Source organism: Aphelocoma coerulescens, chromosome 8 (genome assembly GCF_041296385.1).
Source record: "Aphelocoma coerulescens isolate FSJ_1873_10779 chromosome 8, UR_Acoe_1.0, whole genome shotgun sequence".
Taxonomy (NCBI): Eukaryota; Metazoa; Chordata; class Aves; order Passeriformes; family Corvidae; genus Aphelocoma; species Aphelocoma coerulescens.
The window spans coordinates 24,825,963-24,852,927 of NC_091022.1; the positions used below are offsets into that span (position 1 = coordinate 24,825,963).

General features: G+C 47.3%; 1 protein-coding gene across 2 annotated transcripts in view; it reads left to right on the forward strand.

Moving 5' to 3' along the window:
• The first annotated feature begins 1,908 nt into the window (after positions 1–1,908).
• FOXE3 (forkhead box E3) overlaps positions 1,909–26,965 on the forward strand; it is a 28,534-nt gene continuing 3,477 nt past the window's right edge. The window contains exons 1-3 of one of the 2 annotated variants that reach the window (XM_069023354.1): positions 1,909–2,069; positions 16,899–17,026; positions 25,509–26,731. The gene's annotated coding sequence lies outside the window, so the exon portion shown is untranslated. The remainder of the gene's footprint in view (positions 2,070–16,898; positions 17,027–25,508; positions 26,732–26,965) is intronic. The other variant, XM_069023355.1, reaches the window with a different exon arrangement.

The window sequence follows — 26,965 nt, forward strand, 5'->3', positions numbered from 1 at the left end:
GTTCAACTACATTCGTGACAGCATGGACCACAGGGACCAAAAGGTAACTTTCTGAGATAATCTTGAGTGAGACCTCTCCACGAGTGACTTTGATATGTGGTACCATGGCAGAGGAGTATTCCTGGTGTCTCTCCATCCCAGAGTGCCTCAGAAGTGAGGTCTAGGCTGGACTGGCAGAGGGAGCACTAAAAGTGTAGCTGCTGGGAAGACCTGAGTGGTAAGCACCCGATTCCCTTTCATGGATGCATTGCATCTGATTCCCTTCCACAGGAAAATTTTAGAGAGAAAATTTTGTAGCAACACAGTCAAAACCTTAATTGCTTTGTCTGTTGATTGATGTTTTTTGTCAAAATCTTCTAGTTGCCCTTCCATCCTATTATTCCTTCCAAATGACTTTGATGGAAAAGCATGGACCAGTTTACTCCTTCAGGCATGGCAGTGCAGATGCTCCCTGAGTATCCTTCAGCAAGAACAAGCCCATGCTTTCCCAAAAGGACCTCATGGGGGAGGAATGGGAAGAGACAGAATGGGGTTGGCATCTTGGCTGGTGCAGGGCAGAGATGAGAAGTGTGGAGGTGCCAGCAGGATTAGACTTTGTTTTGACAACACTTTGTGCTGGGGCATGGCCAGTAATTCTGACCATGGGGCATGAGCAGGACTGGTACTGGCAGCCATCCCCTGGGTAGGCTCAGCATCTCTGCTATTCCACTGACATCTGGGTCTTGTGACACTTCCCAGAGAGACAGCAGAGCAGCACTGTTGGGGGCTCAGCACTAATGAATTTGCAGCCCCTTTGCAGCAGATCTATTCCTCTCCGCTTAGAGATGTTCCCCTTTACTAATCAGCCTGTATTACAGATGGGGAGATCAATGTACAAAGGGACTCTCAAATTTGGCAGAAATACATCCTACATGTCTGGCAAAAGGAGAAATGTCCTTTTGCAAAGAGCAGCTGCTCAAATTTGACCAAACTGGCTCCTAACTCTCTGCAGTTAGTAGGACAAGGTTCCTTAGGAAGGGCAGGCTTACTGGGGTTTATGAGAATTCACTGCATCTCTTCAAAGAACCAGGAGTCATTGGTCCCCAGAGTTAGTCCAGGTGTTTAAGTTAGGATGTTAATTCTGATGATTTTCTAAAGGACTGAGAGAAGAGGGGATTTTTTTTCAGGGAAATTCATCAATAAAATTTTTTAGGGCACCTGTGGATGCTGGTAGAGAAGTGCCTCAAGAACAAGATAAATGTGGACAGAGTCTGAGAACCAAAACAAGACTGGAAGTCCAGCCCCCCATGAAGGATGTGACATCTCTCAGCAGTCATGTCCAACCTGCTAAAGTCCATCTGCACTGCAGAATAAAAGAGTAGCTAATTATGTTTTGGATAATGTGTTTTTAAAAGTTAAGAAGAACATCAGTTAATGAAAATGATAAGGCACAAGTGACATCATTAATAATAATAATTAAAAGTCATAGCCTTAATTTTGAAAATTAGGGAGGAAATGAGGCCTCCATTAACTGACACTGTGATGGAGATTGCTCTGGAGAAGGGAGAGTTTGAGTCTCTTTGGGAGAGCAGGTAGGTTTCTGCTGCCTGAGTAGGCACAGGGTCACCACAGCAGCTAATGAAGGTTGGAGGAGGCACATGAAGACCCTTAATTAGCTTGGTTGTTGTTCTTTCATCATGAACAATTCATTAACTCCTGCCTTATCTACGCTGCCGTTCCCTCCCGGAGCTGCACAGTCCCTTAACAATATGAGCTCTGGGGGGAAAGGGTAAAAGTGGGGGGATGAGAACGCCCACAAACAGCAGAGGAGATTCTGAAGGGCGAGGAAATTGGTCAGGTCTTTAGCAAATACCTCATGTGAGAGTTCTTAGCACAAACACTGATGTGCTGCTAATTGTTCTAATTGGTTCCAGCAGGGAACCCAGCCCAGATGGGTGAGGACAGGCATTTACTAACTGGGCTCCTACTGGTCCCCAGAAGTCAGCGTGGAATTGCTGAAAGGGTATCACACCCAGCAAAGAAAGTACTGGTCCTGCAGCCCCGGTGTGGGATCCAGGGAAGGAGCAGAGGTGAGAGCTCTGGGTTTGGTTGTTGCTGTATTGGTTTGTTTAGGGGAGAAGTTGCTGGAGCCTTTGGGCTGTCTGAGAGGGGCTGAGCTGGATGAGGGGAAGGTGCCAGGGTTTTTTTTTTTGACCAGTCCCAAGGACATTTGGCTGAGGAGTTCCGTTGTATTTCATAGGGCATTCTTGGAGGCAGAATGGGGACTGGAGCCCAAAACGCTGGGATCCCTTAGGTAGAGGTCTCCATCAAGCTCGGGTCTTTTCTGTACTCCTGGTCCCTTTTCCCTGCCAGTAAATGCCCCCAAACTCCCAAGTTGCTGAGGAGTTTGATAACTGAGGAGTTACTTATGGGGAGGGACTTTGGTCCCCCAAAACCTTCGTGACTGGAAAGCCTGCCAGGCACTCAGAGAGCATGAAATCCAGTTAGAAATCCTCTGAAGCTTGGGTTTGGTTGTTTTTTGTCTTTCTTTTCTTCTTCCTTTGTCTCCTTGTTTTTGGTTTATTTCTGTCCAATAACCACAAGGAGTAGGAAAGATGGTTTGGGGTTTTTTTTCTCTTTTTAAGTGGACTCAGATTTCTGTATCATCTATTGGAGCTTTATTTAAAGGGGGGGAAAAAAATCCTACCCGACTCCCTCTGACTCTGGTATTGAAAGCTTTAAGGAGGCATTGCTAGCTCTATTCAGTGGGAAAGCTTCCCCTGCTCTGTGCTGCAGGCTTTAAATGTAAATGAAGAAAATGGGTAAAGGACAACAGGTGAAAGAAATGCTGAAGGTTAAATGAGTTATCATACAGCTGTAGCAAGTCAGTGAACCTTGCTTGCTGGAGGAGCTGCCCTGTTTTATCAGACTGGTGGCAAGAGCCACCTGCCAGGGCTCTGCCCTGCCCACATCTCATCAGTTTGTGTGATGCTGAGGAGTTGGGCTATTCTTGGCTCGGTTTTAATTCAGAGCTAGCTCTAAGTAATGGGCAAGTGAGCTGCATGAGTAAACCCTGACCCCTCCTCTGCAGCTGACAGAGGTGAGACAGAACGACCATGGCCCACCAGCCCTGTTCTCTGTTTCATGTACAGCTGATTCTATTCTCCCTTTTCTGCTACAAAAGGATGTTTCAAACACCTGAGAGGCATCATCAAAATGAGAACAGTTTGCCCAGTGCTGAGATCCTGCTGTGGACCTGCTGGCTGCTGCTGTTCCTGGCTGCAGTGACAGACCCTCTTCTCCCCAGCAAACTCCCAGCCTTGATCCTTTGTGCTGTTAAATCTGTGATGGTGTGAGCAGAAGAAGTGGGCTCTTTGTGTGCCTAAAACTGGGTGTCCATTAAAACATGGCTGTGGAATGGGTTCGCCAGGTGGCCATCCATGGGGACATAGGGCCCTTGCCTGGGCTCTGCTCATCCCATCCCTACACGCACAGACACTGGTCCCCTGCTTCTTTAGGGTTGACATTACCAGCTTCCCATGAGGTTCCTGGGGTTGAAATCACACCAGCAGAGTTAAAAAGCCTTTCTGGAGGTAAATAAAGGCCCAAGCTCTCCTATGATTTTAAAGAAGCTGCCTCCCACGTGTGACCTTGGGGTGTGTGTTGATAGGAGCCTGCCACAAGGGTTTAGTCTGTAACCAAATCCCCTCTCCCTCTGCCTTTCTCCCCGAAATGGGAGCTGTCATCATCCTGCTCAATCTTTTAAGTCAGCCTGAATGCTGATTGTCTCTCTTTACTAAAAAGCAAGAGTCTGGGATGTTGCATGAGGCTATGGCTCTGCTTTAAGGTGTGCTCTCTCTTGCTCTTTGGTATTTGCCTGGTCTCCTCTGCTGTGTGACTCCAGTGAAGGTGCATTCCTGATGAAAGGTTTGTTTTAGTAAAAGTGAGGCAGATGGCAGGGCCTGCAGGTCCTGTTGTTGAGGCCACTGTAGTTTCTTGGAGTGGACAGCTGTTGGTAGTGAGGGGAGGAAGGACAGGCACCCAGGGTGGCTGCAGGTCCCTCATGCTCTGTTGGTGAGAGGAACTCTGGGGGTCACCCCTTTCCTCATAGGTGAGAGCATGGCTGTGGGGTAGATGAGAGTGAGGCAGGCAGAAATTGGGCTCTTGCTGCTTCCTGATAGAAGACACAACCATGAAACTGCTCAAAATACCCATCATAAGTAACAAGCCCACCAGCAGCTGCCAGGAAGCTTTTGGGGATGGACCAGCATTGGGATGCTCTCTGCTGAGCCCTGGCTTGAGAGCACTGGGCTGATTCAGTGGGGAGATGATATATCCCAGGTGAAACATAACCCCTCTGCCAGGGATGAAATAAACTCTCTCAGCAGGTACTTTCCCTGCTGACTGTGGTCTTTTCCCTTTTTGGCCCCAGACCACAGCCTGCTTGACAGGGACATCTTTAAGCAAGTCAGTTGAAGGATGGTGGGGAAGAGAAGATGAACGTGATGTTCTGTGATACAAAATATCAAAATATCTCTTTGGCCAGTCTGGGTTAGCTGTTCTGGCCATGCTCCTGCCCAGTTTCCCTTGCCTCCCCTCACTGGCAGAGTATGAGAGATGGAAAAGTCCTTGACTCAGAGTAAGCCCCACTTAGCAACAATTAAACATCCGTGTGTTATCAACATTATTCTCTAAATTACTAAATACAAACCCCAGAACTCTACCAGCTGCTAGGAAGAAAAATAACTGAATACCAATCAAAACCAGTTGTTGCCTGGAGTTAAACCATGATGCTCAGGTGAAACACAATCCCTCTGCCAGGGATGAAATAAGCTCTCACAGCAGGTACCTTTCCCTGCTGACTGTGGTCTTTTCCCTTTTTGGCCCCAGACCACAGCCTGCTTGACAGGGGCATCTTTAATGGTGTCAATCAAAGTGCAGTGGAGAAGAGAAGGCAAACAGGAAGAACTCAGTGGAAGGGCAAGTTTGAGTGCCCTGATGATGGGGTGGGGACACAAATCATTGGAGCGTGGGTGAAATGAATGGCTCCAGCAATGAAATGCTCAGTCTTTCAGTGAACATGAGGAGGAAAAACTGTCTGGCTCCAGGACAATACCTGGTGACTTGTGTAGAGGAAGAGCTCTGGCACTGACCAGTGCATGAGGCTGATGAGAAGTGATCTGGGCAGGTCATTCAGAAAATCTGGTTTGCTGGCCTGGGAAGGACATAATCACCTTGGGCTGATGTTATCTGGGAGGCTGTGTTGAGGAGGAGGCAGTGAGATGGGTGGGCAAGCAGGAGCCTTTGGCTCAAAGTCAAGCCTCGAGGTCCCAGGGAGGGGTGATGCTGGTGGGAGAGAGGATTTGAGTCGCCTGTGCTGGGGAGGGATGCAAGTCCTTGGCGGAGCTGGCTGGGATGAGTCTGCTTTAACCTGGCTCAACTTTATCTCTGTCCTTTCTGATGCTGGGTGCAATAGTTTTCAGTTCTGTTTCTAAGCATGTTCTTTTAATGTGGTTGGTAACTTGAATCTCTCTCTCTCAAAATGAAATTTCATCAAAATCTGTAATTTTAAAGAAAAGTTTTAATTTTTATCTGCATGCACACCTTTGAAGCTAGAGATTAGCATACTACACATCCTGGCTGGGCAAGGGTGAGGCCCTGGACTTCAATGTGCAGTAGGGTGATCCCAAATCCCACAAGATCCCAAAATGTGGATCTCTGTGGGAACTAGGCATCTAGCTCCTGATAAATGGAGCTGAAGTGACTTTCCCAAAGTTCTGGGTCACAAAAGGTAAAAGTTTCCAAATGTCCAAGCCAACATTAAAGCACAAAAGCATCCTGTCTCCTCCTTAGTCTGTATTGACAGGCAACAAACTCATGGTACCTATTAGCACAAAACCTTGTTCATATTGGCTGGTTTAGTACTGAAATTGCTGTTTTTCTAAGTTAATCACAAAAATGTCTTGGTTTATTATTATTTTCGATGACATTCTTATTTTCAGATGGTAACATCATGAATAGGAGGGACCTGCTGAATAAACAGCTATTGCCTTTCTTTGTGAAGAGATTATGTTTTGTTGTGCTTGCAAAAATGGCTTCTGCTGCCATGTATTGCCCTTTAAAAGCTAAAGAATAATAAATGAGCAAGAACAAGCATCTCAGATGCAGTGCCTATTTGGAAGGAAAAATCAGGTTTGGTATTGTGTGCGTCGTTCAATTTATTTTATGTTAATTTGATCTTTTTCTTTTTTATTTTGGTGTAGCCTGATTAGTTCCACATGTTTTCCCCTAAGGATTGGACAGTAAAACTGCTTGTCTGAGTCATCAACTAGATAAATAATTGGCAAATTCAAGGTCTCCTCTCCTAAATCATTCCACAGTTGCTTGTGGCCCTCACAGAGCTCAGTTGCTTGTGCGCTTGAGTCAGCGGTTCAGTCCCCAGTCTGGGCTTTCACTGGTCCCAGGAGACCAACAAACCTTCGATTACAGAGCCTCACATCGGCTTGTCTTGGCACATCTGCTGGAAGAACGCGGGGAGCCGCTGGGATCCTGCGGTCAGGGCTGGTATTTACAGCCAGGGCGGAGAAGCCTTCCCGAAATGGGCACCCTGGAGTGCACACCTGGCAGCTGTGCCACCCCCCTGCACGGGGCTGGGGCCGTGTCCTGCGGGGAGGTGCTGGGGTGTCTCCTTCTCACTGGGTTTCCTGAGCCCACGGCTCGGGAGGTGCTGACCTGCCACACAGGGATGCCTGGAGATGCCGCACTGACCTCTGATTTAACAGGCTGATGATGAAATGGGCCATCCCAGCATCTTTATTTTCTCCAGCTGTAGGTATCAGTCCCAGGTCCAGCTGGCCTAAATATAACCCCACCCATGGGTCCTGCAGAGAAGCCATGAGATGGGAAATGAGAACATGAATATGGTCCCTGGGATCCAGCTGTGTGTGAGCATTGAGATTTGACATGGACACGTAGCTGCTTCTTCATATGTGATGGTTGTCCAGTTGCTGAGAGAAGAATGAATCCCTCTACTTGAGTAAGAGAGATGTTGGACTTCTGTTCTTCTTTCCCTGTGGGTTATTTCTGGCTTGGATTATTTTTTTAAGCGGTGCCACTTGTGTCTAATGGAAATAATATCCAAAGTGTAACCCCGGCTGGAGACGTTGTACTGCTGTCCTGGGAATGTTAAAGGAGCTGAACTGGATGGTCCCTTGTCTGGATATGTTGGTTTTGTTGGTTTATTTTTGGGGAGAGAGTATGATTGCAGTTTAAAATGAAAGGAAGTGCCAAAAGCAGAATGAGAGACAGCTCAGTGGTGATCTCTGAGCTTAAGGAAAAACAGTGTAAATCTGGAACAGGCTCACAGTCTTCAGAGTGGGCTCCAGACTTCTTAGCAGGAGAGTCACAGTTTCTGCTGAATTGGAAAAATAAAGCAGCCCAAATGCCTCTTGTGAGAGGTCCTGGCCCCTTGGCTCAAGTCAGGCGTTTGGAGCAAACCTGATGCCTTGAAGGGGAAGCCACTGAGCCCCAAGGAAATCACTGGGGATGCTGGGCATGAGGGATGCAGAGCCCTCCCCTCCTTTGGATGGTGCTGAAGAGTAAAAGGAAGTGAAGCTGAAGGAGAATGAGTGGATTGTGCTTTGCTGGAAAAAAAGGTCACTTTAGCACACTGCAATGTGTGACAATGACACCTGTGAAAGTTAAATTGGCTCATTGAGTTAAAGCTGAGCAAAGCTGTGTGCTTTTGTGTACTTGTCCCCATCAGGATTTTAGCTACCTTGGCTTTTGTGGGCATCCAGAGCCCGATCAAGTCCTCCCTTGGCTGGTGCCTGGTGTGGGTGCTGGGTGCAGGCACTGCTGGCAGTGTGGACACCTGCTTGACTGGGGAGGTGACCCAGATCGTGTGGTGGTGCTAAGCAGGAGCTAGAGCATTGTCCTCTGTAATGCCTACATTATCCCAATTAAAACAATGATGAGGAACTCGATGGGCACCTTCCTGCAGGGACTAACCTCTGGTCTGTGGTGGTCTGCCTTTGGTCCTCTTCTTGTTTCCCCTGTTTTTCCAGGAAGCAAATTGGTTGTGCAGCTGAGAGCTTTATTTTTGTAGGTTTCACTTTCTTTTTAATTATCAAGGTCTTGCTGCTTGGGGAATGGTTTCCTAAGAGAGCACACTGTGTGTCCATGTACAGCATGTACCATGGGGGTGTAGCATGAGGCTGGGGTGGAGAACTTCACCCCAGTCCTGGAGTTGTCTGGGTGCTCCCAAGAGCTCATCAGCCACTCTGTGCCAGGGGAAAGGAGCTGAGCCAGCCCTTTTCATGGATATTTCCCATGCAAATGATGAACTACCCTGGCAAGACAACTTGGAGACAGACACCAAGTCTTATTCCCTTCTCTAATCATCATCGTGTACTTAATGTAAGCTTTCTTATTTCTCCACGCCCTCTTAGCATTTGAATTTGGATCTAGGTCTAGCTTTTCAAGAGAACAACTCTCCTCTCTATTGGCTGCTTAGGCCCTTCTCAACCTCCTCTTCCAGCTCAGGAAAAACTGGAGTGTTTCATGTTCTTCTTGTGGGTCTAGAGGGTCCCTCCATGTACAATGAATATTTGGTGGTGCAGAAGAGTAAAAAAGCAGCAGAGGACTGGAATAAGCAATTTGGCAGTCAGTGCAACTGGCTGGCTTGAATTACGTGTTAAAGTTTTGCCAGTTGTCAGTGTGTTGAGCATTTTGTATCATTATAAGATTTTAGGAGTTCCAATGCAGATTTTCTATGTTTTGTTGTCTGAGATTTGTGTGGTTTTTCTATTGTAGAAAGAAAACTCGCCCAGCAATTTGCTGCACACATTTATGCCTTTTTTTTTTTTTAATGTACAGTGGAAACAAGCATCTGAAATCATTCTTCTCCTTCTGACAACAACATCTGTAAAACCTTAATGTTGGAAGGAGGCAGGAACCAAGAGATTTATAACCCCCTGCTGAAATATTGGAACGACCTTATTTCTCAGCAATTAGCTTTGCTCAAAACATTTTTGTTTCCTATTAGAAGCAATCTACTAACATTTACATTGATGTGTTTAATAGTTGTGGGCCATCTCTGAATTCAAGCAGGCAAGGCAGGAGGAGAGGGAAGGATCATGTTTTGTAAACTGTGAGAGTATTTGTGTTGTATCGTGTGTTGTGTGTGCTGATAGCAGTGAAAACATCCGTCATGCTCTGCTCCAGGGTGGGAGTGACATCTTTTGGGAAAGGGAAGAGAACTGATACTTGACCAAAGCTTCTCTACCACTGCAGCATATCAGCACCAGCTCCAGCAATTGCTGGAGAGTGGATCTTGATTCAGATGCAACCCCTGAAGAGTGGAGAGGTGAGAAGAGGAAGGAGCAGCACCTACATGCAAGATGCTGTAGGAATGAGTGAGGTCAAATGGTGAGGAGTTAGGCTGAGGAATGGGTGAATGAATGGATCATTCCCCTTCTTCAGTGGATGCATTGATCTCCAGCAGAGACAGCAGCTCCTGAAACCTCTCTGAGGCCTTCAGCAACAAGTAGATTTTTGATTAGGTGGCTGAGTTTGGGTTTGTTTGGGGTTTTTTTCTTTCTTTTTTTTTTTTCCTAGGATGTTGAGAGCATGATGTAATGGGATGAGACTGAGAATCAGATATTTTAGGTTGAGTTGCAACATGAGGAACGCCTCATGTCTGAATGCATTGATAACCTGGGCTGGAAGTGGTGGTAAATACTGTGGCAGTATTGTTTTGTAGGACCAGAGGAAAGAAATGCCTCTTTCCTCCTTGGCTTTGAGATCAGGAAAATTAATGTGTATTTAGATGAGGTCCTGAGTGGATCTGAAAAAGATGAATTGTTTAATTGTTGAAAAAAGGCAATTTTAGGGATGTTGAAACAAAGTTGAACTTGAAATATTGGGGATGTTTAAGGACAGTGTCTTGTGTCTTTGTTTTGAAATTAACGTGCCTTGAAAATGGAAAGAACATAAAAATTTCAATTTAGGATATTGTTAACTGGCTCTGGGATGTCCCTGTGAGGGGCAGCATGGAAGAGAATATTCTTGGGGAAATGCCATGGCCCTGCAGGTGATGGATGATCACCCTTGGCATTCCCCAGGCTTTTGTTGTCTTTGCTTTCTGGAGGTTTCCTTCACCGTGAGATATCATTTTAGAAGTTTGCTCCAGGATGGGCAGCAGACGTTGTCAACTCAATTTTGCTGAAGTCACAGATGATTCACTCACTTTGGCTGAAAATGAGCTTTTCCTGGCCCAGTTGCTCTTCCAGCTATGCCCCAGTTCCCCATCCCTTATTCTGTGTGGCTGTAAGTGTTTTATGAGGCCGAGTGTTTAGCTGGATATCCAAATGGTCTGGGTTAAAAACTGATCTCTTTTTGGAGGTGACAGTGAACTGTAGCCTGGAGCTGCAGGCATTTGGGGTGGTAACTACTCAGTCTGGCTCTGCTTTGGGAGCCAAGGCTGTGCAGAGTTGTATGTGAATATTCCATCATCCAGATGATCTCTCCCCATAAGTCATCCCAATAGCCAATTGCTTCCTCAGTCGTGGATGTGCTGACATAGGTACTTCCTAGCAAAACTAGAGGTGAAGAGGGTCTTTTGACAGCCTTGGGGAGCAAAGATGTGTGCCCCAAAAAGGCAGTGGTTACCTGCCCTCTCTCTTGCCCTGGGGATGCTGGTTGGGTTCTCAGTGGGGTTTGGGGCACCTCTGCTGCATCTGACTGGTGTGGGAGTGAGGGTTGATATCTCTTTGTGGTATCACATCCAAGTCCACCTGGTTCCTTAGTCTTCATGCATGGCTGGAGCATGAAAACACAAGCTGAGAACTGAGACATCAAACCTCCACTGATGTGTGGAGGCACCAGGGGCTGAGATGAACCCACCTCTCCTGCTCTTTGCCACAGCCTGCTGCAAGAGGGAGGCTGCTGCTGTCAGTCATCAGCCTGTCTCACTCCAGGCATTCCTGGCACAAGTCTCTTCAGGTTTGCCTCTTTGTGCACAGTCTGGTAATTCCTCCTCCGAGGAGTTTATTTGTCTTTGCTTTTTCTTTCTGTGAGGCTGGAGTAACTCCCTGCTCCCCACCCTCCTCTCCTGGGACACAGCCTGAAAAATTACCCTCCTCTTCAGCTGCAGACAGGGTCCCTGGTGCATGCCTTGGGCTGTTCTGGACAGTCCCTGCACCAGCAGAAAAAACTTTTTTAAGCACCAGCAGGAGCAATGCCGTGGCTGAACACCAAGGGGGAAAAGGAGGGGTGTTCAGGAATCCTCTTGGTTCCCCCAGCAAGGGATAAACTGGCCATGGATCAACTTACCCTTTAAGCATCAGAAGGTGAAGGGCTGAAGGATTATTTATTATTTATTATTATAAATAATAAATATATATTATTATAATAATAATTATTAATTAATGTAGGATTTGGTGGGAGGCAAAAACTCAAGTGAGTTTTTTCTGAAAGGGACAAGTTGCCTTAAGAGCCTCTTTAATGTATCTTTCCCTGTGGAATTATTTCCATAGTATCCACCCCACACAGATTACTTGCCCCCTTAAACAATGTTGTGGGTAGAGGAGCACCAGGGAGGCTTTTTTTCCTCATTACCAGGTCTGTACGTTCCCTTTCATCCCCCAGACTGTGAGTGTTGTCCCTGTGCTGTGCTGCTGGTACCCCAAGGGCAGTAGGAGGAACAAGCCCAGGTTGGATTGGACTCTGGCAGCTTGTTTGGTTTGGATCTTGTTCCCAGAGCTTCATCTGGTCACAAGTGGTGCATAGCTGGGAGAAAGGATGCAGAGATGCAAACTGTTCCCCACTCTTAAATAGCTGGAAGTATCTGGGGAAATGATGTGTTCATTTCATACATGGCACCAAGGACTCATCCCATGCAAAACTGTTGTGCTTGCAGCTGCCTGGGACAGGTTCCATATGTTCCCCCTTAAAATGGAGGGTGCCCTGTCCTTCTCCTCATCTGCTGGACAAAGAAGCTTTTCAGCAGTGAAGATGCCTTAATTCAACTGAGTATTTTAACTGAAGGATGTTGCTCTGTGCTTTGGGTGTTCTGTTGTGCCAGAAACTGTCACACAGTGTGTGGGAAAGTCCCCTTTCCCTTTTCCTGAAGGACAGGTTTCTTTTCACCTCCCAGCTGCAGGCAGGCTCAGCACACAGATTTATTTGGGGCCAGGGATGTGTGCGTGCATGTGTTTATTTTATTTTTCTTTTTGAAAGAACAATGTTGTGGCGGCTGACAGCTAATCCTAAATTTGGGATACCTGAAAACAAACCTTTCTGCACTTAAAATGAGTGACAGGCCAGGTTTGGCCCCAGCAACCTTCAGAACTGGTTTGACCTTGCAACCAGATCTCCTGGGCTGACTGACAGCTTTTTACAGTCGCATTAGGGCTGAGCTGACCTTGTTTATCTGGGGATTCACCTGGGAGACAGCAGACATGTCCAGGGATATTAAGTCTCAAGCTGAAAATGTTTGCTCAGGTATTAGGGGGAGAGTTAATTTAGACTGAATACCTCCTATGTGGCACCAGCCTCTGCTCTGAGGGACGCTGTGCCCCCTGGCCAACGACAGTTGGTTTAGACTTTAGAAAGTGGAGTCTCCTTTGAGTGGAGCAATGCAGAGCCCTTCAACTTGCTCTGAATTTCCCTTCACATTTAATATTTTCGGGGTTTTGCTTAAATAGAGCTCAGGTGAAGGGGCAGATTGATCTTCCTGCAAAGGAGTCTTGCTGCTGCTACCAGAAGTGTGTTGGACCAGGTGGACTCGCTTTTGTTTTATAAAATCTGACACATGGGAGCTGATACCTGTCCCAGCTGTGGTTGGTATCTCCTTTATCTGGTACCTACCAGGTCCTTCCTTCCCATGCAGGGGGATGTACTTTCCCTGCTGCAGTGACTCAGGAAAAAGCTAAGGACCAGCAGTTCTTCATCCTTGCTTATGTGGACTCAGAACTGAGGACCAAGTCCTGGGGCTGCCCTCCTCCTGCACCCGAGGCTGGGCAGAAGAGAGGCACCCTGTAGGTCATGCTCTGCCCTGTCTGCCCCTGTCTACACATTTGAGAGCATCCAAGGGGTGCTGCCTGAAGCCTGACCCATGCTGATGTCAGCTGGGCAACTCAGCCATCCCAGCAGAATGATTCCATCTGCTGAGTGATTGGTTGCAGCCTTTGATTTCCAGCAGCACATACGTGCTCTGGGCAAGTGACACAGCCCTCCTGCAGCATCTCTTGATGCAGGGAGATCTTGGGATTTAAATTTTTTAAAGTTATTTCTATGGGTTTGCTGGCAACTAACAGCCCTTAACGTGTGAATGAGTGTGTGGGTGGTCCTGGCTGTGTCCCACCCCTCAGGGGCACAGAGCATTGCTGTTCCCTGGGGTCAGGCAGGTACCTTCACTGCTGGGATTCTCCAGGTTTTCCTCTCCCGCTTTTTATGATGAATCACAACCAATCCCTCCTTTTCAGATTCCTCTGACAAGTTTCTTTTCCTCCTACCATAGTAACTTTTTAAGAGTGAAGGTTTCATGTGCTGGTATCCCTCAGGTGGGTGTCTGGTCTCTGCTGGATGGGGTTGGGCTCACAGCAGAGAGCGGCTTGGGGGAAATCTAGTAACAACACAGATGTCCATGGTGTGACATCCCTTGCAGATAGAACTATTCCCTGGTGTTGTAAGGAAGATTTTATTTAGTTATTTCTCTCCCATTTTCCCTGCTGGTATCACCTCCTGCATTTCTTCTCCTCAGGTTTCACCTCAGCCCTCCCTCTCCCCTCCCATATGCCTGTTTGGGAATGTTGGGGTAATCGTTTGCTCACTGGATTGCATATTTCCGCCTTGGCACTGGATTTTTGGCTCCCAGCCAAGGTGAGAAGTTAAAATGTCTGTCTAGTGTGAGAGAAGACAACCTTGTCAGGATTGCCCATAAGCAGCAGAAACTGAAATCTTCAGGGAGGAAGGCTTTAAAGCCAATTTCCTTGCAGTTTGTGAAGGCAAGGGATGATTTTCTTTGACTGTCATAGTTCCACAGAAATTTTGAGACCAGATAGGAGAATTTGAAATCCCTCATTATAGGTTTGACTTAATTCAAATATCACATGATGTGCTGAAGTATAAAGTTAGCTGCTGCTCTGCTAAGGGACAGCCAGCAGCCAGCCACGCAGCCTCCTGTCTGTGCACCACACCAGAGCTGTGTCCCTTTCTTCTGCATTGTTTCTGTCCAGCCCAGGGTCTCAGGTCCCCAAGGAGCCTCTCCTGAGGTCCCCAATGTCCCCAGATGGAGAAGGGAGGAAGGCACGGTTGAAAGGATGCCAAGGAGGAGTAGGATGTGGTGGTGCATCCTACACTGGAGAAAGAGCAAGAAGCTAACTGGGTAATGCAAGTGCCCCAAATCCTGAATATTTGTTTCTCTTCCTGACCCACCCTGCTTTGCCTTCCTCTGCATCAAGGCCTGGCAGGTCTCTAAAGGCAGAGAGTTCACCTGGGCAGGAAAAGCTCTTCGTACCAACCTGGGAAGGATGTCCATACTAACTGGTGTTCCTACACGTTGCTCCTGGGAGCTGGTGGGAAAACATAAGCTGAAAGTGCCCTCTGGATATGTCGATCCTCAGCACAGCACGGGCACTACTGTGGGTCCCTCCTGAACCAGTTCACCCTCAGTAATGAGTCCAGCAAGGAGGGGAAGCATTGCAGCAGTTTGGCCTGGAGGGCTGGAAATGTGGCTGCTGCAGCGTGAAGCTTCCCTGTGCTGGGGGAGGCTGGGATCCTGCTGCTGAGCTATTTATTTAAGAAAAAAAATATTATCATTTCAGGCGTTGGCAGCATGGGGTGTATCAGCCATTGTATCAAAGATGTGGTTTTAATGCACTTTCCTCCGCTTAAATGCTATTTGCCTTCTCCTTCAGGCAATTGAATTTAAGAAAACTCTGGTTGCCCAGGTTTTGTTGAACAAATTGGTCCCTGCACACACAATTCCCAGGAGGAGCCAGCTCTGCAGAAACTCTGGGAGCTGTCACTTCAGTGCATGGCTGGGATGGGCTGAACGGATTACCCAGCTCTGCATCGTCTGCTCTTTTATCTGTCTCAAAGCAATGGGAAGCCGGGAATAACCCCTCGGGGTTCCTCTGAGCCCGGCGGTTTCTGGAGCCCGGGGTCAGATGACTGTTATTGTAGCTAAAGGTGTTTAACCCCAATTGATTTTGACAAGCCCTATTAGCGAATCCCACAATTACTTATTGGGTTTGGAGAGGAAAGTTGTCGATTTAAGGCTGGATGCTCTAACCTGAGTGCTGCTGACAGGATGCCATAGGTATCAAAGCTGTTTCTGCAGGAATAGATGGAAAAACTCCCCGTCAATCTTTGGGGCTCAATTCTGGCCCTTCCCAAGGGCCCAGCAGTTCTCAGGGGTATCAGAGTCAGCCCCAAAAAACAATGGGTTGGAATAAGATGTATGAAGCCTCCTACTCTGCAAAGTACAGAGCATCACTGGGATGGGCTTAAATATAAGCCTTGTTTGCAGCACAGCTGCCTGCATCCCAGTCCTAGGAAATGGTGCAGGAGCCATGGGACCTGGTGCAAAGCATAGAGAGTCCTTGGAAAGCTGCCCAGAACAGGCTGAGGGTTGTTTCTGTTCCCCTTCAGAACTGACCTGTCCCCCAGCTCTGTCCCAACTTGTGGAGAAGAGAGCTGAGGGTGTCTGGTACCTGTGGCTGCATGAGCAGAGGGAGACTGCTCAGCATCTTTGTGTGCTCAGAACCAATGTTTATCCCACGGGATTGAGTCCAGAGCCCCAAAGCCCCGCAGGCTGGAGCCGCCGCTGGGCAGGCAGAGAAACTGCATGGAGACTCGTGTCTGAGAAATTCCAAGTGATGAGTTCTCTGAGGCTCATATCCCAAAGGCGCCTGCGATCATTTGGATGTGAATGGGAGTTATGTGCCTAAGTAATCTCAGAGGATCTGGGTTTAACAGCGTTGCTAAATTTCTTTTTTTACTTTTTTTTTTTTTTATATATATATATATAATGTAGCAGCTGGGGAAATAAAATCATGATCTAAGGAAGGCAATCACTGCATTAGTCCAATGTTTTAATGAAGCACTGTGCTGTATTGCTCTGCAGGTCAGGTGTAGGTGTTTGTAGGTGGCAGGGAGCAGCCTGCTCGTCACCCATCCCGGGGCACAGAAATGTGGCCGTCACACGTGCGAATGCAGTTTAGCCCAGAAATTGCTTTCGGGCAGCAGAGCAAGCAGCCTCTTGGAAGCCCTGCAATTTTCACACTTGCTTTTGCTTCTTGGTTGCTTGGGGAGAGGAGTCACCCTCTCAGGGAAAGCAAACAGCCGGCATCGCTTGCCTGGCCGGGGCTGGAGAGAGCGCCTGGAGCTGTCGTGAGACTGAGCCGAGTCCTGCGGGAGGTTTTGTAACAAACACCTTGTAAAACGCAAATATTTGAATAGCGACGTTCACGGCTAATGTGCCAAGTCAAGGAACAACTGCTTATTCTTTTTGTTAGCTGTTTGAAACTTAAAGGGTGAACTTAAGGATTTTCCGGAGACAAAAGCGTTGAATACGCTATTTACATACTCATCCTGCAGTTAGTGGACAGGATTATGAGCCATTTATTTAACAAAGAGACCCTAGCTAATCAGCAGTCTATTTATTGTTTCTTCATCATTTGGCAGTAAGTCATAACTATGTCTTGTTTTTCATTATGGGCACAATTGCACTAAGTGTGCTTGCTCCCCATGTACCATCTCTGAAATCTATTTTCCCTATGAAAATTGCTTGTATTCTTAAATAAAGGACCATATTTAAATGAAAAAATATTTATTTCAGATGATTGCTTTCAAAAGAACCAGTTCCTTGCCCTGTTTTGAGTTATTACATGATTTTGTTTGTTTTATTGCAGGCTTTTTTAGCTCAGCCTCCAGAAACTTGGGCAACAGAGGAGGCAGCTGTAGGTGTTGGAAAGCATTTGAGGTCAACTTTGGTCATCGATGTCCTGTGTAAGTGCATCAAGTCACTGAATGCCTAAAGGTAAGGAGGCTTTTATTGCTGTTTTGGAGGGTATTATCAGGTATCTGGCAATGTGTCTCTGCTCTCTCTGCCTACCTGAGGGGTGAGAAGAAAGGCTGAAGTTGCTGTGCTTCTCCCAGCCTGCTCTCGACTGGTGGGGTCCAAGCCTGACTGAAGGGACTCCAGACTGGAGTTTATTGACCTCCATCACAGGAGATCTCATGCTCCAACCTGCTTGGCTGGCATTGTGGTTTTCACCTTGGAGATCCTGAACCACCAGGTGCTTTTATCCATCCTTGGGCACAGAAGTCATTCCTCCTTCTCCAGGTGCTTGTCTGACCTCAGGACTCTTGATTTCCAGTTGTGTGGGGAGAATGAGGCTTTGCCTGCTCCCACTGCGAGGCAGAGAGCTGAGGCAGCAGCATGGCCAGGGAGCCATTCCTGGGGTGGTCAGTGGCAGTGTGTATCAGGCCATAGTGACCTGCAAAGTCTTGTCCTAAGTATTTTCTCCCACCAACTGCAATATTCAGGGGAATGAGGATGATATCAATGAGAAAACTCTTGGTGATGGTTGGGACAGAAACAAATTATTTCCCACTAGGAAAAGGTCATCTGTGAAATTTCATGAACAGTCCCCCCCACTTGTTAAACACCCCCTTCACTCAGCTCTTTATTTTTTATTTTATTTTATTATTATTTTTTATGTGTGTAATTGCGTGTCAGACCAAGTGCACTCAATGTGAGCAGGGTCTGATACAAGGAGGGTGAAATGAGATAATCCATGTTTTCATCATCCATAGGCCTCTCTTTTCACGGGCCGTGGGCCGTACTTTATTAGGCTGAGCAGCTCTGGGCCTGCAAGAAAGAGGAGCCCTTTCTCATCCCGATGAGAATAGTGCAGTGAATGGATTCCAAGTGTTTACTCAGCATTTGTCTCGTGGTTTATCAAAGGAATGAGGAGGAGGTGCCGACAGACCTTTTGTCCTGCTGATGTGTTATGACAATGTTCCATGAATATGCAGAATGGCAGAAGGGATTAGAGCCAGTACAATTCCCCTCCGGCGCTTTTTTTTTCTTTTTCTGCCTTTTTTTTTTTTTTTTTTTTTTTTGCCTGGGATGTTCAGGGGTTTAAGAGTGACCTACTCACAGTCAGGGCACTAAACATCAGATTTTCCTGCAGATAGGGGTGTAAAAATCCCACACTTGTCCAAAGCTGTTAGCATCTGACTTGAAGGTTGGGCTGTCTTAGTCACTCTCTGCTCTTTATGAAATTTCGGCTGGCAGGAACTGCCTGGCTGAAAGCTTTGTGTTTTGGGAGACATGGAGATATTGGGGCATAATTAAAACTTGAGTCAATCAGTGACACGTGAAGCCCAGGGCCAGTGGGGATGTGACCACTGCTCCCTGCTCTGCTGCTGTTGGTATAGGCTGGCAGTGGTACCTTGCTGTGTTTTCCTGTTGCTTCCCAGAGTCCTGGCCCAGGAGTTTGGGTGTGATTCGGTAAAAAGTGCTGACATCAGGCATCTTCACGTGCTGTTTTAGATGGACAGGTTAATGAGATAACCCTTGTACACACCTCTGAGGTGATGGACATTATCTCTGTTTTCAGTATGGGGAAACTCACCACTAGTGGGATGGTGGGAGCAGACACATTGTTCCACAGGGCTAAATCCATCCTTTGGTGTTACTGACTCCTCATCTCAAGGTAACTGCTGAGCCATGGCCAGCAGCCATCTGCTGGTAGTGTGGTTTTTTAAGTGCAATTATGTAAAGATGTCCCATAGGAGAAATGACTCTCCGTTGGTTTCCTACATCCCAAGAGTCGTTTCTGCCCTGTTGCTTAAATGGTCTGGTGGGGGGAGCTCCCCAGATCCATAAGGGGAATGATGGCTTTGTGTCCATGTTGGGTCATACTCTGGGAAGAAGGGTGTGGGACATGCTCAGCACTGGTATGATTCTTCTCTTGTTCAAGCCAACAGACCAAAGTGCTGCTGAGGGATGTTCAATCCACCTCAAATCTGCCTTACCTCAGCCAGAAAGTTGAAACTAGCCTGTTACACCACTGCCACATATGTGTAAACTGAGTGTTCTGGTCCTTCTAGCATGTCCTGCCTTTGTTTGGGATTTTGGTTGCTCTCTGGAGTATCTGGAAGACATTTGGTCTGAATCAGAAGAGAGGTGAGATGTAGCCTGCTCTCTCTCACTGAGCCTATGGGCTCACCCTGGCTGTGACAAACCCAGTATCTGCTGTGGGGACATCCAGTGAAGGCCATCAGGGAGAAATTCCTGTCATATCCTCCTGTGCAGTGATGCTCTGAAGGTGGTCAAGGACACCAGGCTGCTCTGTTCCTGCCCCCTTGGAATATATGCTGTGCAGGGCTGAGGTCTGGATCCTGCACAGAGCATCCCACAGCAGGCTTAACCTGCAAACGTTGTTGCCACTGTTGTTCCCTGGAATGTGTAGGGATGGGGGAGTTTCTTCACAAACATCAACCTGAACAAGGCCTGTGAGACCCTCTGGGGCATCGAGTTTCTGTTTGCAGAATGAGGCATTTGCTGAGCAGGGGGTTGGCAGGTTTGTAACTTGAGTGTGTGCTGGGGAAAAAGAGAAGAGGCAGAGCCTCCTTGCGGGTTCTGGCACTGGCTGTGCAGAGGTACCTCCTGCTGTTGTGGCATGTTTGCTCTTGCTGCTGTCCCTGTCCACCCACCCAGGAACACAAGCAGTAATTAGGTTAATGGATAGTGGTGCAGTAAGCCCAAGCCCAGCTCTTGGCTGGTGGCCCCATGACAGTAGCTGGCAGTGGCTCCTGCTGACAGAGGGTGTGTGCTCTGATTTGCTCCCTGGGGAGCTTCTTGATGGCCTGTGAGGGAAAAGTGACTTCCTGTCTCCAGAGGCCAAGGACCTTGATCCAGCCAGTGCTGACATCCCTTCTGTGGGGTCTGCTCAACACTGGGATGTGTTGATGGCACAGCTGATGATGGGCAACCCAGGGCACTTCAGGCTTAGCTCTTAGGCCAGCCAGATTCTGGAGACTGGGTTAAAAGGTAAAAGAACATTTTACCCCATCTGCCAGCTCTTGCCATCATCAGCAACAGAGGATCTTCCTTTGCCCTCTGGGGGGTGCACAAAAGACCACAGTTCTCATGTTGTACTTTGCAATCTGGATTCCCCAGTTGTGTAAGGAGTAGAGGAACCAAAACAATTAAATGGGAGCAAATCCTTCCCACTCAGAAATCTGTGATGAAAATACAAGGGTTGGCAGCCCTGGGAAGGAGGCCAGCCTTGGTCCCACAGGACGTTTACAGCACCGACACCCCACTGTTGGAGCAGCCTTCAGTTCTCTACCCATCTTTTATCCTCTGGGATTGTGTTGATGGCTGAAGGCTGCATCTGAGTCCCTTTTCCATAGTGGAAAGAACAAGCCCATGGTAGGCAGCAGCCTCTGGATTTTGCAGGTCTACAAGGCAAAGCCATTAGGACCTGTTTGACACCAGCTATTTCTGTGGGGGCAGCTGCTGAATCCTCTGGTGGGATCTGCCATGGTGCTGGCTGCCCACCCTGGCACCCCATAACTCCTCCATCCCTGTGGATAAGTACATATCTCAAATACCTCTGTGTTGATGTGCCTCTGTTGTACCTCTGGTTTGAATGGAAGCTGGATTCCAAACTTGCTTTCACAAACCTTTCCCAAACCCTTTAGGCTGGGAAAATGATGACCAGATCCTATTTTTTTCTTTTTCCTTTTTTGACCCAGTCCCAGATTTGGCCCAGGTTTCCTGTGTCTCCCTCTGCCTCAGTTTCCCTCCCTGTGTGGTGGGGGGGCAAGCTGCCCCTTATTAATCTTTTAGGTCAACGAAGTTTTGCCATACCTGCTGAGAAAAACACAAGGCAAGAAAATTTGTGCAAAGATTGTACATGCCAAGTTTGGTGTAAAGAAAATAGATAATATTCAATCCTCTGATCATCTTCCAAAGAAGAGTATGTAGTGCAGCAAACTGACTGAGAGAGGGAAAGGAAGCAGTTGATGCTAAATTTTGTCTCCTGACTTGTCCTGGGCCTGCATAAATCTGTATCAGCATCTTTATCTGCCTTGTTGTGTCGTGGAGACCTCCAAGTGTTGTTTTCTAGTTGATTATTTCATGTTATTTTGAAGAGGATTTCTTCCCGTAGCACTGAGGGATGGCACCTCCCTCCCAGCCTGGCCCTCACCACAAAGCTCTGCTCAAGGATTTAATTCAGCACTTATTCTGCAAGGACAAAACGTTCTCTAGGTTATCCCTGGGAGAGAAATCCCTCCCTTCCCCTGACATGCCAGCATCTCAGGTCTGTCATACATCACATACATCCTCAATTCTGACCCTTCTGCTTAAGTCCATGAAACGGAGCAGGCAGAGAAAAAGGTGAGACAAATGCTGAAGTTCTGGCTGTAGGGGAAAAATAGAGATCTAATGCTCATTTACCACAGGTTTTTCATTCAGAACACTTAACAACAGGCTGTTGTTCACCCATTCCTATTCAAAAGCTAAATTATGACGGTTAAGCTGCCAGCTCTATCCTACAGAATCGCAAAAATCTTTTTCATACAAACAAAAACGAAATGTATGCAATATATAACACTATGCATGGGGAAAAAGCTTCCAGAGACACCAGTTAGATGTATCTGCAAAGTAAATGTAATATTTTTGGTTCCATCAGAGAGTATTTGGATGGTGGTTGTGATGGTGTCACTGCCTTGCTGCTTTGCTCCAGATGAGTCAGTCCTTCATGCTCTACTTGCATTTAGAAATGGGCAAAATGATTTCTGAGCTTTCCCTGAGGGTGTACTGCATGGGACATTTTTAAAGAAGTGTTCCTGTTTCTGATACTGTGAGATCTCCAATCCTTGCTCATGGGCCGTTCTTGAGGCTGAGATGATGTGAAGGCAGAGCTACTCTGCTGATAAGGGAGGTCAGTATCTGGTTTTGCACCTATCCTCTTGGGTAACTAAGACCCAAGCCAGGTCTCAAACCCAAATCCATCTCCCTCGTTGTTTATACTCAAGGTGGCACTAGCAGATAGAGTTGGCCTCGTTGCTAACCTTCCAAATGGACCCTGCGACCATCACCTGGATGCTGCTGCCTTCCTGCATCAAATACTGCCTGTGAGATGGAGATTCCTGTCTCATCTGGAGAACTCCAGTGCCCACAGCTTTTCAGCAGTGGCAGATGGAAATGAATTCACTGAATCTCTGTGGACCCCCAAATTAAAGGAATTTATTGATTCTGTATTGATTCTCCCAGGCCCAAGTAGCACCAGGCAGGGATGGTTTTGGCTGGAAGGAATGTGTGGCAAATGCTGTGATTCATACTTGCCCAGTCTGATTTGAGTCTGAATCATCTCTCTCCCCTTCTCACTAGGAAATGATGTGTTGAACACCAGCCTGTCATGGCTGGAGACCCTTTTCCTGCACCACATGCACTTAGAAGTCATTGCACAGAATCTTAGATTTTGGTCTTCTGTGGAGTGGTCTCAAAGGCAGATGAGGTTGTCACAACCTCAGCTAGCTTCTCCAGCAACACACACATGTGGTGAGCTCTTTCCATTTGGGACTAAATGGCAGGGCAGTGGCTAGCCCTTGGTTCTTCTTCCTCCCAGATCACCATCTCATGGCTTCACCTCTGTGTCCCACTCCATCCCCACCACCTCATGAGACCCTACAGCCTATGGAGCCTCCATTCACCTGGTCCCACCAGCTTATGGGGTGCCCTGTACCTCCTGCTGAGGTTAGTGTTCCTTCTCAGAGGTGTGTGGCTGGGCTGGGGGGATTCTAGGGAGTCTTTGTTTCAAAAGCATTTTAAGTGGTGAGAAGAAAAGCAACATGCAGCTCGGGCTGCAGGCAGATCAGGCTGAAGGTACAAGAGAGGAGGGAAATCTTCGTGACAGAGGTGTGCTCCTGGCCTGAAGGGAGGGAAAAGGCTGTTATGGTTGGAGTCAATGAAATCACTGCTGGCAGAAGCATTAAACAGAGGAAAAAGAGAGCAGGGAGTGAGGCAGCAAGGTGGGATTTTAACCATCTGCCCAGGCTTGCAGGTAATTGTTCTGGTGGTTTTAAGGGAGTAGCAAATCCACAAGGAAAAGGGAAAGTTTTGCACTGAAGTCCTTGCCTGGGAACCCTGGAGTGCAGCATCTGGGGCAGCTGGGCATCAGTTCCTTGATTTCATTGACAAACCTGAGCCCCAGCAGGCTTTGGGAGCTGGCTGGAGACAGGGTTTGGGCAGCAGGAAAGCCTTTCACATGGCAGCTAGGAAGCACTGGGAAGAGGCAGAACTTCCCAGTGTGGGGAAAGGCTTGGAATAATGTATGGGATCAGGGGGAGGGAAATAGTCTGGCAATGCACAAAACACCCCTGTTGCAGTGGCCCTGTCCAGGCTAGGTTTTCCTGCCAGTTTCTGTCCGTTCTTGTGATCCTCAGGTGGATTTGTAGTCGCTTCAGGCACGCCCAGTGTGCCAGCTTCTCCCGTGGACCTGGCTGCCTATTTCTATAGTGAAAATTTCTGGGAAAGGGTCAGAACCAGCCCTTTAGAATGACCTCTGCAGGGCATAGAGCTTTAACCACCTACCTGGCATCCTCTAAACAAAACCTGGGAAACTTGGTCAGTGAGCATCAGCATTTTGTTGGGAAAGGACATATTTTTAGGAGAATTGGAGGTAGCTGGAAAGCAGGAGACCATGGGTTTATATTGCTTTATGAAGCCAAATAATTAAATATTATTTACTAACCCCATGCATGACCCACAATTTGCTCTTCTCAGTGTGTTGAAGCCACCAGGCAGGATGGCTGAGAAACCAGTGAGAGGGACCAGCTCAGCCTGGCCCTTGTGCTTGGCCTTTTCTTAGGCTTGGGTTCTGGCCACGAGGTATGGATCTGGGGCAGACATTTGAGGAGTATTTTGTTCCAGAAAGAGGGAAAATGAAATATTTATTCACCCCAAATATTGAGGTTTGTCTTGAGCAAAGAAAAAACCAACAAAGTTTGTAGAAGCTAAGTCTTCCAAACTCCATACCAAACTTCCCCCCCCATGGCTTTCAACAGCTCAAGTCCCTTGGAATCTCTTTTGTTTTCTTTCAAATTTAAACAAAAATATGCTTCTGTTAGGAATATTATTTTTGATGATCAGACAAAAATATTTTTTTCCTCCCATCCCATTTTTTTTCTACAGGAATAAAAGGAAACTTTAAAACTATTATATCAAAATTAATATGGGGAAGAAAATCTGGACTGGTTGTAGTAGGGAAAAACCCAAAACTTGCCCACAAAGGTGAAGAATAGTTCAAAAGTTCCTTTCTCTAGAATTTTTTCCCTGCTGTTCCACAGTTCTTCTACATAACTTTGCCTATACTTTTTGTGAAGAAGTGATTTTGTCTGGACCTTACTGCACAGTTGCCTACAAATACGTAAGTGACTTGAATAGTTCTCAGGAACAATTTATTTGCTTTGGTTATCAGTTTCCTGTATCTTGAAGAAATTAAATAGCTCAGGAAGGCTGTTTAATCTTGGCTCCTTTGACCCCAGCTGTTTGCCTGGTGTCCTGGGCTGGTTTTTGTGTGGCTGCTGGTCCTGAGCAGCATGGTGGCCCCACTCCTGCATGTGTGCTGGCTGTGCACAGACCCTCCAGGTCTGCTGCTTGCTCTCATTGCTGTTCTCCATCAGAAGTTCCTCCCCTGAGAGTGGCACCCCGTGAGGGAAATGTCCCAGGAGGAAAGGTTTTCTCATACCCCCTCAAGCTGTAGTCACCTCATTCAAATGTGCTGAGCTCTTACATGGCTCTCCTTGGTGCTGCCAAGCAATAGGACAAGAGGCAATGAGCAAAAAATGATGCACAGGGAGTTCCACCTGAACATGAGGAAGAACTTCTCTACTGTGTGGGCGACTGGGCACTGGGACAGGTTGCCCAGAGATGGAGTCTCCCTCACTGCAGATATTGGAGCACTGTCTGGATGCAGTCCTGTGCTTTGGAATGATTCTGCTTGGGCAGGGAGGTGGGACCAGATGACCACTGTGGTCCCTTCTGGCCTGACCCATTCCATGGTTCTGTGGGCAATGTGATTCACTTTCTGGTGGCCAAGCCTTCCCCACTGCACAGGAGAGCTGTGGTGGGAGGCTCTCTCAAGACTCTTTTGAGGGTCTCCATCTGGGAGTTTGGAGCATGGATGGATTCAGACATGGGTACACAGAGGGTGGGAATGGGCTCAAGTGTTATGTCAGGGCAGTGGTGCACTTACAGCTTTCAGCCAAGGAAGTACCTGAACATTTGGTTGTTGGTAAGTGATGGGGTAATTCAGGGCCATCCTAAGAGCACCCTCAGCAGGTTTTGTGTCATTGAAGCATCCCCCAGGGGCCACTGCTGGCTCTGAGGCTGGAGGGTGCCTTGCACTGCTCACTGTGGAATTTCTAGGGAGAGGAATAGGAGAAGCCTTTTCTCTCAGGGCTCCCACCCTCTCTTTTTTCTTTGCACATCCCAGGGGGACCAAGGAACAGATGACTGCTTCATAGGTGATCAGAGGGCTCTGGAAACAGGGATGATCCAAAAGCAACTGTGCCCAGTGCAGACATCCAGGCTACTGTTTTACTCATGGCAGGACAAAGACTGGTCTCTCAGCATGGCTGCATTACAGATCATGAACCTCCTGCCTGGTTACCCTCATACTGCATGTAGTTTAACAGAAGATTGTTTGGTTCTGGGCTTAAACCACAAGCTGGTTGAGGGTGTACAGCCCCATTCCTCGGCAGTGAAGCAAGTTCACCTATGCTGTAAAGTGATTTGTGTGTACAACCTTTCTAGAGGAGGCTGCAGCTCCAGTGCAAAACAGTTCAGGAGCTGGAGGCTGAAATCACTCTGTGTACTCAGGATGAACTGATGCAGAAGGCAACAGATGCTGGCAAACCTTACACTTGCTTAGTAAATGTGATTTATTCCCTTATCATCACCTCATTTTAAAGAGAGTTCCGGATCACATTTGTTTGGTAGCCACCTTTATTACTGTCTTCTACTTTTTAATAATAGATCTGGGCCAAAGAGCACCCTGAGTGAGAAAGCATATGTGGGAATCAGAGTGTGTGTTCTGGCCTTCCTTATTCCATGGTAAAGTACAGTTTCCTGTCTGTGCTCCTGCCCACCTCTGTCTTGCTGTTTTATCCGTCTGTCAGAGCTATTTTGGCATCTGGGTCTTAACCCACTGAAGTTGAGAGCAGTTTGAATGGTCCCATCAGCTTTAAAGTGACTACTCACCAGCTGGAGTTGGAGCCAGCCCACAGCCCCAGAGGGAGCCGGGGCTTCTCCCCCTGTGTGTAAAATGGCATGAGATCTGGGAGGGCCTGGGACTATAAACACGTAAAGCAGTTGGGTCTTCACAGCCCATTGTCCAGATGAGATGTCTCTTCCCTTGCTAGATCTGACCTCAGGTGCAGGCAGCTCCAGATTCAGCCATACTGCTGGGTTTTCTTTTTCAGCTCATTTTCAATTGTTAAGGCCACTTAAAAAAAAAACAAAAAAAAAAAGGAGAAAGTGAGTGATAAGTAAGGGCTGTTTGCTATGATTGAGAAAAGCTGTTCCTCTTTTGCACTCCATAACCCTTTTCCCTTCCAAACCCATTCTTGCCAGACCAGAATACATTAAAATCCTTGCATCGACATGAAAATCTCACCAGCTAATGTTTGCAAAGCTGAAGGTTTCCATCTCCCCCAGGTGGGTAACTTGCTTTGTGCGGTCTGGAGTGATCTTTAGTGACTCCCTACTTGTCCTGCCACCCTCTCCAGTGAGTGGAAAAGTCAGATCCTCTGGCTGAAATTAACCACCTCCATTCAGATACTTGCTTGATTTAAACATGTGCTTCATGAGAAATATGAATTTTCTGTTCTTTTTCCCTTGGCTTTTACAAGGTGAATGAATGGTCCCAGCCGTGCCTTTCCTTTGTTTTCC